The sequence below is a fragment of the Narcine bancroftii genome, chromosome 4, assembly GCF_036971445.1.
Source record: "Narcine bancroftii isolate sNarBan1 chromosome 4, sNarBan1.hap1, whole genome shotgun sequence".
NCBI classification, from domain to species: Eukaryota; Metazoa; Chordata; class Chondrichthyes; order Torpediniformes; family Narcinidae; genus Narcine; species Narcine bancroftii.
In genome coordinates this window covers 268,583,814-268,600,827 of record NC_091472.1, presented here as the reverse complement: position 1 = coordinate 268,600,827, position 17,014 = coordinate 268,583,814, and the positions used below count along the sequence as shown (strand labels likewise).

Here is a 17,014-nt window from a genome sequence, read left to right as displayed (position 1 = left end):
GATTCAAATCTGACAGTCTCTAAGGAGTTGAACATTCTCCCTATGTCTGTTTCCTCCAGTTTCCTCCCACCCTTCAAAATGTACAGGGATCGAGGTTAATTAGGGTACTTGGGCAGCATGGGCTTGTGGGCCGGAAAAGGCTTGTTACCATACTTTATGTCTAAATTAAATTAAAGACATTAAGCAAACTCTGTTCTTCATATGGTACCACTGCTACCTTTTTTTGTTTCCAACTGAGCAGGTAGAGAAGGCAGGTGTTAATGCATAGTTCATCAAATTGTAGTGTTGGAACTGTTAACAATGGGCTGAAAAGCCCAACAACTTGCTGTAAACCTTGTGTGGATTCTAAAGCATTGTCAAACTGTCTGTGGCCTCAATGCCCAAGGGTTGATCCCTACTGAGAGTTTAAAAAAAAACTAAAGCAGACTGATCAAGAGCAAAGAGGCAGTCACCACCCACTGGAAGCAAAAAACGTTGAAGATCTCCTCAAAGGTGAGCATCCTTAATGCCACCTTAGAGCAAAGTCTGCAAGTTCAACTTGGCCACTTCCTCAAAGTGACAAATGGAAAGGCCACATGCCATGTGAGGAACAACAAGGACTTGGGAGCAGTTGGATTCCTGCTAAATTTCTGAAACTTGGCTGAGTGGAAATTTTCCTCATCTTCTTGGTGTAGCTAAAGGAAGGACACATAAGAGAAACTTTAATTATTACCTTGTTAAAGGAAAAAGACAAATCCAACTATGGTAACTACATAGGGGTTGTCCCATTCTCTGCCGTATGGAAATCAATACCAGGGTCCTCCTCAACTTGCTTTTCATAATGGGAGAAGAACTGCTCTCTGAGTTACATTATGGATGCTGTCCATTGGGGACATGATCTTTGTCACATGTCAACTCCAAATAAAACAGGGAGTAGCGGTGACCTTTGAACTTGGGTTTTTCTGACCTCCTGAAGACCTAGGATTCTTTTAACCAAGATACAATGTTTCACATACTTATTAACTTGACTGTCATGAAGAGTTTGTCTCCTTCTTGCATTGCTGCATTACAGCAGGCAAAACAATTCTCTGCTTGGCCAAAATCTCTGTAACTGAGGCCCCAATCAGTCTCAGCCAGCTCCAATGGACAGGCCACATCACTCGCATGCCTGACACTTTTTTCTGAGGTGCATGAAGGCAAGAAATTATTAGGTGTAAAGACAAAGCTTCCTTTGTGGAGGGGGGGGGGGTTAGAGAAAGTCTAACATCTTTTCCATCTTGTCAGAAAGAGAGGAGAAATGTTCTGTAAACTAATCAGAACCTGAGGTCCACACACTGGGAGCTCACTGCAAGCCATCGTAAACAGCTGATTGTGTGTATCTCCTCCGAACCCTTTCATGCTCAGCCCTATTGAGTATTTCTCTCCCATCGCCACCCCCTCCCACCACCTCATTACCACCTCTATTATTTCCTCCTCTATTTTGATTGGTATATTTTTATTTATTAATATAGCTACACCTCTGGCTTTTGAATTATATGATGCTGCCGTTACGTGCCCTACCCAGTCTCTCCTTAATTCATTATGTTCCACTTCAGTTAGATGCATTTCCTGCACGAATGCTATTTCTATTTTTTTTCTTTTTTCAGTAAATTTAATAGCCTCTTCCTTTTGATTTGGTTATGTATTCCATTAATGTTTATAGTCATATCATTCAACATGGCCATCTCATACTCTGTTTACACCTAATTTCTGCTTCCTCACCACCATCACCCCCCTTTTCCCCATTTTCATCTCTCAGTTTTCCTTTTTTGAACTCAATATATGACAACACTTTTAAAACATAAAATACTTCAATAACTCCCACATCTAAAATTCTCCTAACCCCAAATGTCCCCCCCACCTCTCTGAGTTGCCCCTTATCTCTTGTTGGGCAAACACAACTCCCCTCTCTATTTGGATTGCGAACCCGCTTGCAAGCATCAACTGATTTCGCAGTGATGGTTATTCTCTCCCACCCAAACCCCTCCAGAAAAGACTTTTATCTTCACATATAACAAAGCTCACCCTCTTTTTTTCCCCCTTTACTTCCTTTCTTCCCTTTTCTTTTCCTTCTTTAGTTCTTACTTATACATTATTTTTACATCTTTATATGTATTTTGTTGTCATTCTTCATTCTTGTTATATCTCTTCATCTCTCCTTCTGTCCTGCAGGCGTTCTGCAAATTCTCGTGCTTCCTCCTGATCTGAGAACAGTCTGTTATCCTCCTCGGAATAAATATTTTAAGCTGTGTTAAACTCCTTCCTCTTCTTTAGGAGTTCAAAACTTGTGTCTGGGTAAAAAAATAAAAAAAAAATTTTTTGACACTTGTATTCCAATGGTTTTTTGTCTTCTCTAATTTTATTCCTTGCCCTCTCTAGTATATTTTCTCTTGTCGTGCATCTCAGAAATTTTACTAAAATGGATCTTGGTTTTTGCTGTGTCTGTGTGCCCTTTCTATTTCCATTCCTTCATGTATTTCCGGCATTCCCAGGATCTTTGGGATCCATTCTTTTGTAAATTCTTTCATATTTGTGCCTTCTTCATCTTCCTTAAGGCCCACTATCCTTATATTGTTTCGCCTACTATAGTTTTCCATTATATAAATCTTCTGAGCTCACAACTGACTAACTTTTTTGTCATTTTCTTCCAATTTTCTTCACTTCCATTTCTACAGCCATTTCTCATTCTTCCACATTTCCTAATCTTTTCTCTATTTCTGTCATGGCTAGCTCTATTCTACTCACTTTTTCTTCTGTACTTTTCATTTTTCTTTTCATTTCACTAAATTCTAATGTCAACCATTCTTTTAATGCTTTCACTTGTTCTTGAAATTTTTTTAATCTAAATTCTGTCCATCTATTTTACCTTCTATTTCTCTGTGCAGAGCTTGGTCTTCTTCCTCTTCTATGCCTGTACCTGTCTTCTACTTCCCTTCCTTGTATCTGTGTCTCTTCTGACTTTCTTGTTGAATTGCTTGCCTTACTTTGCTGGTCTTCTTCTTGCTTGGCTTCTTGCTGTTGGTCCTCTTCTTCTGGGCTAGTCATCTGTTGAGCCTCCTGTTGCTGATCTTCTTTCCTATCACTCCCTTTCCTGTCGCTTTCCTCTTCCAGCTGAGAGCCCTGGTGTCGGGCATCCCTCATCTGGTCGTGCTGTGTTTGCTCACTCCTCAGCTGGGTTCCCCTCCCATCGATGTTCTCTTTTTCCTTAGTGAGCGCATGCGCAGTTGTGCACTTTTGTTTGGCTCAGAGAGCCATTTTTGCAGTCCAGCAGTCGGGAGGTCACGACTCTGCGGGGTTGTCACCAACTTTGGGGAACGGGCTCTCTTCTCCACGTCGGTTCCCTGTTTCTTCATGCAAGTAAGGCCTTCTTTCTCTTCCGGCGTCGTCTTTTTTTTCCCCCTGTTGTTTTTACTTTTTCCTTATTGGGTGCCATTTTCTTTCTTTTCTCCACAACTTTATCTTTTATTTGCTATGTTTTGTGTTTCTTGAAATTTGTATTTTCACTTTATTTCTTCTTTTCTGGAGAGGGCTGGTATTCTCCTACCGGCCACTACTCCATCACGTGACTCCCCCCCACCTCTTGGCAGAGTCCTTCCTGCACTTATGAAGTCAACTCAAAATCTGCAGGACCTGAGTGGAAGCAAATTGTCCTCAATCTCAAGGGATAGAGGAAGATGAAGTCATCTTTCAGCAATGTACTGGAGTTTGTCTCAATTAAATATCAAAACTGAGGTAAGTTTTTCAGAGTTGATTAAACAAAGAATATGCATTGGAAGTTCAACTCACATTCTTGTGACTTGAGTTGTATTTATGGAGGGGCCCTGCTTCAAGGCTGGATCCACAGGCGGAGAAAAATGAGCACTTCTCTTTTTATAGAGAAGGCCTAAAGGTTTGCAGCAGTGTCATTTTTATGAAGAGCGGCACCTCATTGCGTCCTCCAGAGCCGAAGGAGGCTGATGCCATAGCACCTCCCGTCATCATACACGGTGGGAATGGCTGTCTTTGTTACCCATGATCCCCCATGCAGATGGAACCACTTTGGAAAACGCAGAGTGGTTCCAGCTGCATGGGGGATTATGGGTAACAAAGATGGCCATTGATCCTTCTTCTGCCAGCTCTGCCCCCCACTGAGGAACTCCGAACTCCAGCACTTGTGCGGTGTTACTGCTGTAAGATGCTGAGGAATGGACACTGAGAAGCAGAGCTGGGGAGTCTGATGGAGGAAAGAGGGGAGCAAAGAGCCAGGCTCAGCAAGCTGGAGAGGGAGTGCCAGGCAGAAGAACTGGAGGAAGGAGGCTCAGGTTTTATAATAGGAACATCTTTTTTTTAATGCGGGATGAACAATTAGGTCCTGGGTCGTGGGGTGATGGTGTCATCATGACATCTTCAGGCTACCCCTACCCAGCAAATTTATCCTCCTCTGTGACCAGCCTGAGGAAGGATCGGAGTTGGTGTTTTGGAACCGTCGCCATGCATTTATGGAGGTAGGTTCAGCAAACGTGAGGGTGGAGAATATCCGCCTTTACAGTCAAAATTATTTTCCTCTTCAAAGGGCGTTTAGAGATGTTGAACTGAGACCAGTCAATGATCTTGTAAGTGGATGTTAAAAATTCCCTAGAAAACGAGCTAAGGAAATTGTGTCCTGCTAATAAATAACTTTCAGCTAACAATTACTAAAATATATTTTCATGTTTTTATTTGTGAGCGAATTGCTGCTCCATTTCCTTCATTACAACAGTGATTTACACTTAAAACACCCTTCATTAGCTGTGACAAACTTTGGAACATCCTGAAACTATGATCAATGTTGTATAAATACAAACTCCGGTGTCATTCCTTTATCAACATATGTTTTTGTGAAAATCACCTTCAAAACCATGCAGCATTACTTTGCTATTGGTTTAACAAGGACAGCCACTGATTTTAAGGATTTAATAGCTTGGTCACTGGACACCCATTCAAATATTACCATTGAAGCTGGGGAGCTTAAGGTAATTAAATGTTTAATTTTTTTTAAAAAGTGCTCATTTGAGTAATGGCAAACAATTCTGCATCTATTCAAATGATGTAAAGCCTCATTCACTGGTAACCTTCAGGAAAGGAATACTGTATGTGACTCCAGGCCCAGTGAGGTACCATTAATTCTTGATAACCCTGTTCAACTTGGGGAAAATCAGGGTTGCTTAACATCTACCTCTCAGAAAAGGAAAAGTTATCTCAAGCAGGAAATGCTTGTCTTTGGGTCAATCTTCAGCAATTTTTTTTCTGCCGAGGAACTCTTTGGCATTATATCATTCAATTTATATTTTACAGATAGTTTTGAATTGCAGCATATGTGCATTGCTCAAACTCTTATAAGCATTCTTGAAAGAAGCACAGCCTGAACAAATCTATCAGTAGCATAGACCTCTTGTCGTACTGTAACCAGGGTGAGTATTGATTCAGATTAGCTCTGCTGCAACAGTAAAGTGTCCTGATTGTCAGACTCCTTTCAAAGTGGAAAATTCTCTTTTTCACTTGTACAAAACTTTATATTTGTTGTTGTTATTATTAATTGTGTTTTTTTTTAAACTGGATGGATTTATATTTGCTTGTCTAAATTTAGCTTGCATCAAAATCTGAGATTTTCCCCTGGTCTACATTTGAAATGAGCTCTGGTAGGGGTTAATTTTGGTAAGGTTTACTTTACCACAGATGCTGCTTAACCCACTGAGCACTTCCACCCATTTGTTTTCACTTGCACGTTTTCAGATTCGGCAGTATTTATTTTTAAATTTTTTAAAATTTAGATATACAGCACGGTAACAGGCCCTTTCGGCCCACAAACTGTCCAATTATACCCAATTGACCTACAGCCCCCGGTACATTTTTGAATGGTGGGAGGAAACCAGAGTATCCATAGAAAACCCACGCAGACATCAGGAGGATGTACAAACTCCTTCCAGTTAGGGCTGGGTTTGAACCCAAGTCGCTGGCGCTGTAACAACGTTGTGTAACTGCTTTCGCTACTGTGCTGCCCTTAATTTTCTTCTACATAAACTGAGAAACGTTTTCTATGCATGCATTTGTTTATATTAATACTTCTAAACTAGTTAATTTTTAAATTTTAAATTTAATTTTAGATATACAGCATTGCAACATGCCATTTCTGCCCACGAGTCCAAAGCTCCCCAATTTTCACCCGATTAACATACACCCCTGGTATGTTTCAAACGGTCAGGGGAAACTGGGGCTCCCAGGGAAAACCCACACAGATACAGGGAGAACGTACCAACTCCTTACAGAGAGTGTGGGATTCGAAGCCTGGTCTCTATCGCTGGCCCAATCAAGTTGTTGCACTAACTGCTATGCCAATCCTTTGGATTTGAATTAGTTGTAATTCAATACGGCTATTAGTTTGCTTTAGGTTCTGATTGCTTGCCATATCAGGTGCTAACTAAACCTTTTTGTAGGGTAATCAGATTCGACTTCTTCACAGTTATCCCCAGTTAATCGAGCTTCACTCTTGCAGTGACCCTTAAACACTGTAATTCCAACAAGTCCCAAGCCACATCAAATTTATTATACAGAAAAGCTTTTGATGTTGTTGTACGCAAAAATTATTGTGGAATGTTTAGCTAGTGACCATTGGATATTAGTGTTGCCACCTGAAATGCCGCCATGCTTCGAATGTGAAATACAGGTCACCTGTTGTTTGGTAACAAGAGCCCCTTCGTCCATCCCAAGGTATTGGTTGCCATACTGTTATCAGCTCTGTATTGCCATTGTGTTTTGCTGTTTTAAAGTAAGCTTATAAAGCAGGTGGGAATAGAAACTACATCTAGGCCACACTGGAGTATTTCTGTTCAAAGGGCAAGGAAAGAAGGGCTTTGAACTAAAATCTGATCCATTTTATTTAAGAGGATAAAGATGGCATTCCAGAAACTTATCCCAAAGCACCTGGTTGCTTGAAACAAGAACTCCTGTGGTGTTCAATAGATGCTTTCTGTTTTCATCAAGTCAATCTTTGCAAATTAGAGCCCTTTACCTACAGAGTAGAAGAGTCCATGGTGGATTATAATTGTTGCCTGTTACATATTTGCTGTTCGTTCAGGTGAACAGATGCATCAAAGGCACAAACGAAAAGATTAGGAATGTGGTTTCATTAAGTCATTTCTGAGGAGATTTCCCATGGTACAACTCAGTCATGGCATTTGTTCATTCTTTTTCTTTGTCTTGGTCTGCAGCTACTCCTAAGGCCCTCTCTGTCTGACTGTTTGATGCTGTCTTGGTCACCATTTTGTATTTAATCTTGTTTGGCTTTCCCCCAGTTAAAAATCCTTTTTGATTTTAATTAATGCTTAACAGCAATCGGGCCCTTGACTTGTCCCGCAACACCTGAGCCAGAACCCCCGACGAGACCACCAATGTTACGTCGATTCTAATGACATAACACATTTTTGCACTACCGGCCAAATGTGCATATTTATTTATTTTCCTTTTATAGTTATTTTCTCGTGTGTTTAACATAACTGAGAAGCTGCAGCAAGCAAGATTTTTATTACATCTGTATGTTGTACTTGAATATATGACAATAAACTCTAATTTATTCATTTGTTTATTAAGGACACTTTAACTTGTGTTTAAAATTGTCATAATGTTCCCACCTGCTGGCTTTGTTGTACGACTAACATGTTCTTTTACACGGGTTTGATGTTTACAGCAGAGTTTCAGTTGCAGGCAGTGAAACTTTATTCTACCTGTGGTTTGTCATGTGACCATTTGCCTTTGTCATTATTATTGCCCTTGTTAATCTCTAAACAATCATTCTTGCCACAGTTTAAGTTCAATTTTATTATCATCTGACTGTACATATACAACCTAACAAAACCAAATTTATCTGGATCATGAAGTGTATATGCACAGCATATATTAATCACAAATGTACATAGAGATATAATTTTAAATAAATGTAAATACATATATTTTGGGATGATTTATTCAGTTAGAGAAAACAGTTTATCAATCTCACAGCCTGCGGGGAAGAAGTTATTTCCCAGCTTGTCAGTCCTATGTACCTATTTCTTGATGGTAACCACCATCAAGCTGCCAGTTTCTGCCCTTTAGTGATTTATGGCTCATTCATTGCTTCCACTGTAAGGCTGGACCAAATGTGAATGTTGATTCTGATCATTCTTTCTCAATTACAAAGCAGCCCATGTCGTCTCCAGGGGAAGACTTGACCCATCAATCTTTAATGCTGAAGTTTAATGGCTTTGATATTCATGGAAGGAGAGAGGGTAATCGTGTTTGGGAAATACCGTTTGTGTTCTGTAAAATTAGATAATTGCTATGCCACTGGTTTCACAGTTCGGCGGGCAGCAACCTCCTTTGAAGAAGACCGCAGAGCCCACCTCACTGACAAAAGACAAAGGAGGAAAAACCCAACACCCAACCCCAACCAACCAATTTTCCTTGCAACCGCTGCAACCGTGCCTGCCTATCCCGCATCGGACATGCCAGTCACCAACGAGCCTGCAGCAGACGTGGACATACCCCTCCATAAATCTTCATCCGCGAAGCCAAGCCAAAGAATGCCACTGGTATTCCAAATTGGAGAAAATAATGAACCTCACTAAAATGATGGGTGATGCCTTCACAAGTGAGCCTTAATTGGTTGGGGTTTGAGATTTTTAACATTTTAATTTCCTACTCAACCCAAATCCATCTGTTTTCAGGAGGGGTGTTAGTATCCCATCCCACATTTCAGTGGAATATTAACAAAGAACCTCTCCCACTCTATCCTCCACACTTCTTAACCTACTGCTTCCCATCTGAACCACTACTGGAATGGGATCAAGAAGAAGAAGAGCAGGAGAATTTGAAGGAAATAGAATATGGTGAAGGGACAACCAGAGACTAATTTAAGAACTCTTGCTTTGGCACTTCAATTACTTTTTTTTTTCCCCTCTCTCCTGCATTGCATAGTCATATGTGTATGCTGTGTACAGTTTTATTTTGTACTACCAATAAGTACAAATTCTGCCTCATCCACGGGAAAAAAGAATCTCAGGGTTGTATGTAATGTTATGTATGTACTGACAATAAATCTGAACATTGAAGGAAAGGAGTGTCAATCATGGGGGAGGGAAGCGACACAGTGAAGGATGTGCAGAGGTATAAGAAAGCAGCTGGGCAAGAAAATGACAGTAAATTGCTCAAATGACATGAGCTTCCTCTTCTCATAACAGTCCTCGATACATCTGATCCCTTTCTAGCACCAGATGTCCAGGATCTTGTTACCCATAGTCATAGGGATTAATTTGTTCTGGGTTAGGGGCATTTTAGGAGACAACCCTACTTTTAAGCCAATAATCTGGTTTATTTGTTGCCACATTTGGATTATATGCTTCAGTATCGGGTTGTCTGGGTTTTTTTAATGTTATTAATTTAGTATCCTGTTTGTAAATAATTTCTCCTGCTATCTCCTCCCCTACTGTGTGTAGACCAATTTGTGCCAAGGAGGGTAAACCATCCCCCTCAAAGAATGAGGCAATAAACCTTGCCTGGCCACCCAATAATTTTTTTAAAGTCTGGGAGCCTCATTCCTCCCAGTCTATAGTCCCAGGTCAAATTTGCATGGAGACTCTAGCTACTTCATTCTTCCACATGAATTGTCTGACATATCCCTTAAGTGTCTTGAAAAAACTCAACCTGCCCATCAACATTACAGGCAGATGCATCCACCTGTGTGGGTCCTCCTCAATAATTCCAAGTAGGGGAGGATGATTCAATTTATATAAATTTTGTAAGTTCTTATCTACCCATATTCCCAAATACTTCATCCCTTTTGCAGCCACTTAAATTTACTCTCCAGTTGGTATTTCTCATACTCCCTTTTTGTTAGCAGAATTATTTCACTCTTATCATAATTAATTTTATATCCTGAGATTTTGCCACAGTCTTCCAGTATAGTCCGCAACCTGGCCAACGACCATCTGCAAACAAATTTATTTTGTGTTCTTCCTGGCCCAATTTGACTTGTCAAACAAAAAGACCTCCTTCTGCTATCTTTTTTGAGGGACAAATTAGGTCTGTCTATGACCCTGCCACTGTGTCGTGACATGAAGGCTCTAATTCGAAGGGGGATCACAAGTAAACTCATTTTGGCTATGTATCTCAGGTTTCAAAATGAGAGCCAGTAACCGGGTCTCCATAAAGTGAGGTAAAGATGGGAGTCAAATCTAGGAACAACAATTCCTGAGTGATGCTGATCCGACTTCTGCTGTAAAGGCAGTTATTAACGCCAGATATAGGCTGTGCAATACAATTTTTGTGCACCAGCTATACTTTATGACACAAAAATCATAAATCCCTGAATTGTGTTTTAGATGTGGCATAGAGACAGGAACTTCTGTGCATTCAATGTGGCTATGCGCCAAGGTGAGACCCTTCTGGGTAGAATTGGAGGACAGTTTGAAAACTGAGATCAATGGCTGCCATAAGGGAAAGAAGGTCCTCTGTACATTCTATGTGGTAGATGCAGATGGACCAGCAACTCTAGGTCTTTATGGCTGCCAGGAGTTGTGGTTGATCTCTGTTAATTACGAGATCCAAATGAAGAAGATATCCAAAAGGATCAACAGAAATACTCCATTGGAGAACTGACCTCCAGTCACAAACAAGGCTAAGCTCATGAGCATGTACCCGAAATGCTTTGATGATTCAGCTGGATGCTTTGGAGACTTTGAATATCACATCGTCATAGATCCAAACTGCAAACCAGTCATCCCTGCTCCAAGGAAAGGTCCACTAGAGCTTAAGAAGGAGCTGGAGCAAGAATTAAAAGACATGGAAAGAATGCAAGTCAGAGCCAAAGTGACCGAGCCGACTGACTGGGTAAATTCCATAGTGGTGAAAGAGAAAACAAGTGGCCACTTAGATCCTAAAGACTTAAATCAAACAATAAAAAGGGGTCACCCAACACCAATACTAGAAGACATCACAGCAGAACTAACAGGATCCAAAATCTTTAGCAAGCTAGATGGTAAGAATGGATACTGGAATGTGAAACTAGATGACGAATCAACATTACTAACAATGTTCAGTTCTCCATTTGGTTGTTAGAATTTCCTGCATCTACCTTTTGGCCTAAAGGTGAGGCAGGATATGTTCCAACAGAAGATCAATGAGACCTACAGAGGGTGTAAAGTTGCTTTTGGCGTTGCGGGTGGCATCCTGATGTGGTAAAGCCAAGCCCAGAGAAGGGCATAGCCATTGCCGAGATGAAGCACCTAAACGACAAATAGGAACTCAGAAGTTTCCTTGGGTTGGTCCAATACATGGGTTTCTTCATACCACATATGTCAGACTACACAGCAAACATCAGAGAGTTGCTGAAGGAATACTTGGAATTATAGTGGTCACCATCACATCAGAGATGTTTTGACCAGCTCAAAGAAATAATACACAGAGAAATGGAATTGAGAAAAAGCCCTCACACTGCAAGTAGATGCATCTAACAGAGGCCTTGGTGCAGCATTAGTACAAGAAGGAAAACCAATAACTTTTGCTTTAAAAGGACTAACAACAGCAGAGACCAGATATGCCAATATTGCGAGAGAGCTATTGGTGGTCGTATACGGATGCGAGAAGTTTCACAAGTTTTTGTGTGGAAGAAAGTTTATAATGGAAAGTGATCATCACCCACTGGAACACATCCAGAGAAAGAATCTAAACAAGGCACCAGCTAGACTGCAGAGATTACTTCTACGACTACAATGTTACAACTTTGACTTAAAATCAACTTTCATGAATGAAAAATAGGAAATGGAAGACATGGGGATCAAGCTGCATCATCTCATCAGTGTGACCAGTAATAAATTAAGGCATATCAGAGAAAAAACCAGTAAGGATGATGTGTTGCAAATGTTTTCTCAACAAGTAATACAAGGATGGCCAGGGAGGATAAAGCAGATACAGCCTTCAATACGTCAATGTTGGTCTATCAGAGACAATATATCATTGGAGAATGGTGTTCTGCTGGCTGGATCAAGACTGATTATATCTGAAACAATGAAGAAAGACTTTCCAGAAAATACATGAAGGTCACATGGGAATGGAGAAATGCAAACTCAGAGCGAAGCCAGCCGTGTACTGGACTGGTATATACAAAGACATTGAAAATATGGTGGCAAGATGACACATATGCCAAAACTATTGAAACACACAACAAAAAAAGGAAATGATTTCCACAGAAGTACCTGCCAGGCCATGGGACACAGTGGGAGCAGACTTGTTCACCGAGAATCAAGTGATATTTAATAGTAGCCTGTTACCATTCGTCAAAAGGATGAAAGACCTGAAAGCGTCAACAACCTCCTCTGAAATGAGAGTGCTCTTTGCTGAACAAGGAATACCCTAGCAAGTAATATGTGATAATGCAACACAGTTCATGTCACAAGAATTCAGAAAGCTGGCTGCAGAGTATGGGTTTGGTATCATCCCTATACTACTTTGGGGTATACTACCCCAAAGGTCATGGGTTAATTGAAAGACAAAGACAAGTGCAAACTGTGAAACACACACTAGTTAAGTGTTGTGAAACTAAAGAAGACCCATCCCTAGATCTTCTATCATTACAAGCAACACCTTTAAGGGCTGACACGAAGTCCCGGCAGAATTTCTAAATGGCAGGAGATATAAAACAACTTTGCCAAGCAAAATACACCCTCCAGAAGACCAGGAGGAAACCAGAATAAGACTGGCTGACACACAAGAAGAAGGATGCCAACATTATAAGAAACATGAACAAACATTGCCAGAATTCTTCAGAGGGCAGCATGTGTATATTTAAGAGCCGATGTTGAAAACATGGACCCCTGCAAAGGCCATCAGAGAAACTGAGACACCAAGATCATACATTGTTGAGACAGGCTCTGGAAATCAGCTGAGGAGGAACAGAATTCACATCCGGCTGACACAAGATGTAATGAAGCAGAAAGCTTTAATACCAGTACAGCCTGCAACACCAATATCAAGTGAGGTATCAAGTGAAGAGACCACAATCTCTAATACCAAAACATCAACACAGCAGTTATCAGGTGAAGCACAACAAGCTGCATCACCTACACGTGTACCAGCAACACAGCCAAATCCACAAGATGGCGAAACCAGTGCGATATCGATAAGAACTATTTAAAAATAGTTGTGTTAAGTAACTGAACTTGTACAGTAGTTTATTAAGTTGCACTGGAAAGAAAGTGATAACACTAAATTTTTCTTTATCTTGAGAAGGAGGGATGTTATATAGTCAATATAATATGAACTATTTTGTAACCGTGTAAGAATACATCCTTCTCACTGTAGTAACTGTGGTGCACCACTGTGGGGTATATGTATATGAGAGTGTGAACAGTTTCCTGAGATGGTGGGAGACATTAGCAAGTCTCTTTTGATATTTGAATCTTGCAATTCTAAGTTATTTAAGAAGCCTCCGAAGTAACACAGAGACATAACAATATCTATAGATGGATAGATCTAAATATCTGTTTCAAACAGCAGGGAATTATCCCTTTCATTGCTAATATTCATCTCTCAATTATCATTTTGTTCAACAAGGATTAACTTGGGCCTTGTTGAAAAGTACTAAATTAGGGGAGGGCAAATGTTGTCATTGGGTGTATTTAAGGCAGAGACTGATTAGCCAGGGCATCAAAGATTATGTGAATGAAGGCTGAGCTGTCTGGCTGAGTGGGAAAATGGATCAGCTAATTGTTGAATGGGGGCAGATTCGATGGACTGAAATAGCCTAATTCTACTCCCATGCCTTAAGGTCTTATCGGGCAGGAGGAGTAAATTGAGATATCAGTGGAAACAGGGATGCCAAAGTAAGAGAAACTTGAATGATGAGAGTGGTTATAAACTTTGTCTAAAAGAAAAAGAAGACATGTAAGGTGTTGTTTTTGCAATTAAAAGCTATTGCAAAATCAACAAATGCAAACACACTGTATATATGGTAAACTACGACCATGTCCTTCTTTGGAATGGCCACCCTATCCCAGATTATTAAAAGAGGCAAGGGAAGAGATTGTTGGGGCCTTGACGAATATCCTTGCATTCTCATTACAACAGGAGATGCCCCAGAGGACTAAAGAGTACTTTTATTCAAGAAGAGGGGAAAAAAAGAATTATACAGAAAATTGTAGGCCAGTAAACCTCACATCAGTTGTAGGGGAATTTTTTGAAAAGATACTTGGGGGATAGGATTTGCAGTCATTTCAATAGCCATGGTTGCATTAGGGGAAGTCAACATGGCTCTATGGGGGGCAGGTTGTATATTAACATCAACATGGTTTACACAGAGTTAATGTAGAATCAATCTTATGGCTTTGCTTGACACATTCATTCAAGGCGTTTTTAGCTTAATATTGAGTTTTAATAAATGGCAATTTAAGCAACATTTAATAATCTTCCAACAAATTATAACATTTTTAAGATCATGTGTTGGTTTTTGCCTTTGGGCTCCTAATTTCTTTGGCTATTAATTGGAAATTTAAGCTTTAAAAACTGTGCCAGGCAATCACTAGGCAATGGGTATCTGTAAAGTACATTGGGATTATGCACTTTGAAGTGCGATGTTCTGACACTAGATGAACCTCATCGGTATCCACTTTAATTGCTTGTCCGATGAACATTGGGGACTTTCAACAGTATTAAGTTTCCCTCATGTATATTACAGAGACTTACACAATGTTGTGCCTAATCCCAGATGTATCACTGAGATGGAATTCTGTAGCTAGAACTAAACGGGTTTAATTAAGGTGCTGTTTTACAAGCTGAGCTTTTCAAAAATATTCTGCAACCAATGAGGTACTGTTGAAGTGTTGCCTCCCTAGTCAGTCCTTGGGGATTGACAATACTTACTTCCACCCACTTTAATGGGTTCTGGGATGGCTAATGAGGACAGTGTAAGAAATATAGACTTTCCAGGCACGTGGTTGCTGATAGGGTGGGTAGTTCATGAGGAGGTCTGCTCATCCCAGCAGGGTCTCTCAAAAGAACAGCTTTAAGGATCCAATCCTGTATGCCCCATCTCCACTCTTAATGATCAAGGGTCAGATGTTACTAGGAATCATTGAGGATAATGAGTTTATTGTCATATATACAGGTAAAATCCACATATGCAGTGAAATTCATACTTGCTCTGGCCAAACAGGTACTTCTGTTTACAAAGAAAACAATGTCAATGATATACATTAAATTACCCCAATATGAAAAGGAATAATACAGATTTTTTGGTGCGTTGCTGTTTGGCATGGGCAATCATGTCTCTGTCACGATATCTGACCTTCTGAATTGCAGTTGTTCTCCTTCAGCAGTAAAAAAAGACATGTCTGCACTTATGAAATGTCACTTTTCTTCCTTGGCCTAATGTCACTGTGAATATTTAAAATACAGATAGAAGAGGTTGTGATCAGAGTGATGAGGTCCTTTTTGGGGATAGGATTTGCAGTAATTTCAATAGTCATGGTCAGATTAGGGGATGTTGACGTGACTCCATGAGGGGAAGGTCTTGTATTAACATCAGCATGGTTTTCACGGAGGTTAATGTAGGTACATTTTTGAGGTTGCACCTCACATAGACATTGCATTTCTTCAAGGAGGCTTTGAGCCGATCCATGAACCTTTTCCTCTGTCCACCTGGTAATCTCTTCTTATGACAGAGCCAAAACTGAGTGTCTGTTTCTCAGGCCTGGTGCCGGGCATGGGAGCAACATGGTCTGCACAATGGAGATGTTGATCTCTGAGGAGATACTGAAACACAGGTGTTCTTGGGATGCAGAAGATGCAGCGGCCAGTTACTATCCAGCAAGTTCCCACAGCCACCAATGTGAGAGTTTGATTTTTTTTCTCCTCAGTTATTGATGTTTATTTTCATCTGGTGTACATATACATCCCTGCGAAATGGCATCTCTCCAAATCATGGTGCACACAGTACACAGTGCATAAAGATCACATAAATAATTAAAATAAATAGTATAGATATTTGGATCGATTTATACTATTACAGGATTTTCTTCATCAGTCTCAGCCTGAGAGACAAAGCTATTCCCAAGTCTGGCATTCCTGATATTGATGGACTTATACCAACTTCTTCTTGATGGTAGTGGGTTAAAGATACTGTATGCTGGATGCAAAGGGTCTTCTACCATGGCCACCATAATGTTTGGGACAAATACAATGTTTTTTCCTTTATTTTCTATGTTCCACAATTTAAAATTTGTAATCAAACAATTCACATGTAATTAAAGTGCACATTCCAGATTTTATTCAAGGTTATGTGTATACATTTTGGTTTGACATATAGAAATTACATCGCTTTTGATACATGGTTCCCCTATTTCAGGGCACTATAATGTTTGGGAAATTTGGCTTCATGGGAGTTTGTGATTACTTAGGAATGTTTAATTGTTTGATTGGTACAGGTATAAAAGAGCTAGGCTTGCTTCTAAGCTTTTGATCACCTTTGGAGTTTTTGACACAACTCAGTTCCTCATTTTTCTATGTGATGACCAGATTTGTGCCAATGAAAGTCAGAGAAGCCATTATGAGGTTGAAAAACAAGAATAAGACAGTAGAAGACATCAAACTCAACTGTTTTGAATATCGTTAAGGTGAATAAGAATACTGGTGAGCTCAGTAATCGCAAAGACACAGGTATTCCAAGGAAGTCCACCACTGCTGATGACAAAACAGTTCATATTATAATGAAGAAAAATCCCCAAAGACCTGTCCGACAGATCAGAAATACTCTTCAGAAGGCAGGTGTGGATGTGTCAATGACTACCACAGAAGACTTCATAAACAGAAATACAGGGACTGCACTGCAAGATACAAACCACTAGTGAGCCACAAAAAGGTTGGCCAGATTGCAGTTTGCCAAGAGTATTTAAGAATCTGCAGAATTCTGGAAAAAGGTCTTGTGGACAGATGAGACCAAGATTAACCTGTATCA

The 17,014-nt window shown here is 40.2% G+C and overlaps 1 protein-coding gene across 6 annotated transcripts in view; it reads left to right on the top strand.

Moving 5' to 3' along the window:
* lypd6 (LY6/PLAUR domain containing 6) overlaps positions 1–17,014 on the top strand; it is a 263,634-nt gene that overhangs the window by 163,489 nt on the left and 83,131 nt on the right. The window contains exon 1 of one of the 6 annotated variants that reach the window (XM_069930512.1): positions 5,378–5,447. The exons of the other annotated variants lie outside the window; for them this stretch is intronic. The gene's annotated coding sequence lies outside the window, so the exon portion shown is untranslated. Of the gene's footprint in view, positions 1–5,377; positions 5,448–17,014 lie in introns of those variants that run through there. 6 annotated transcript variants of the gene reach the window in all.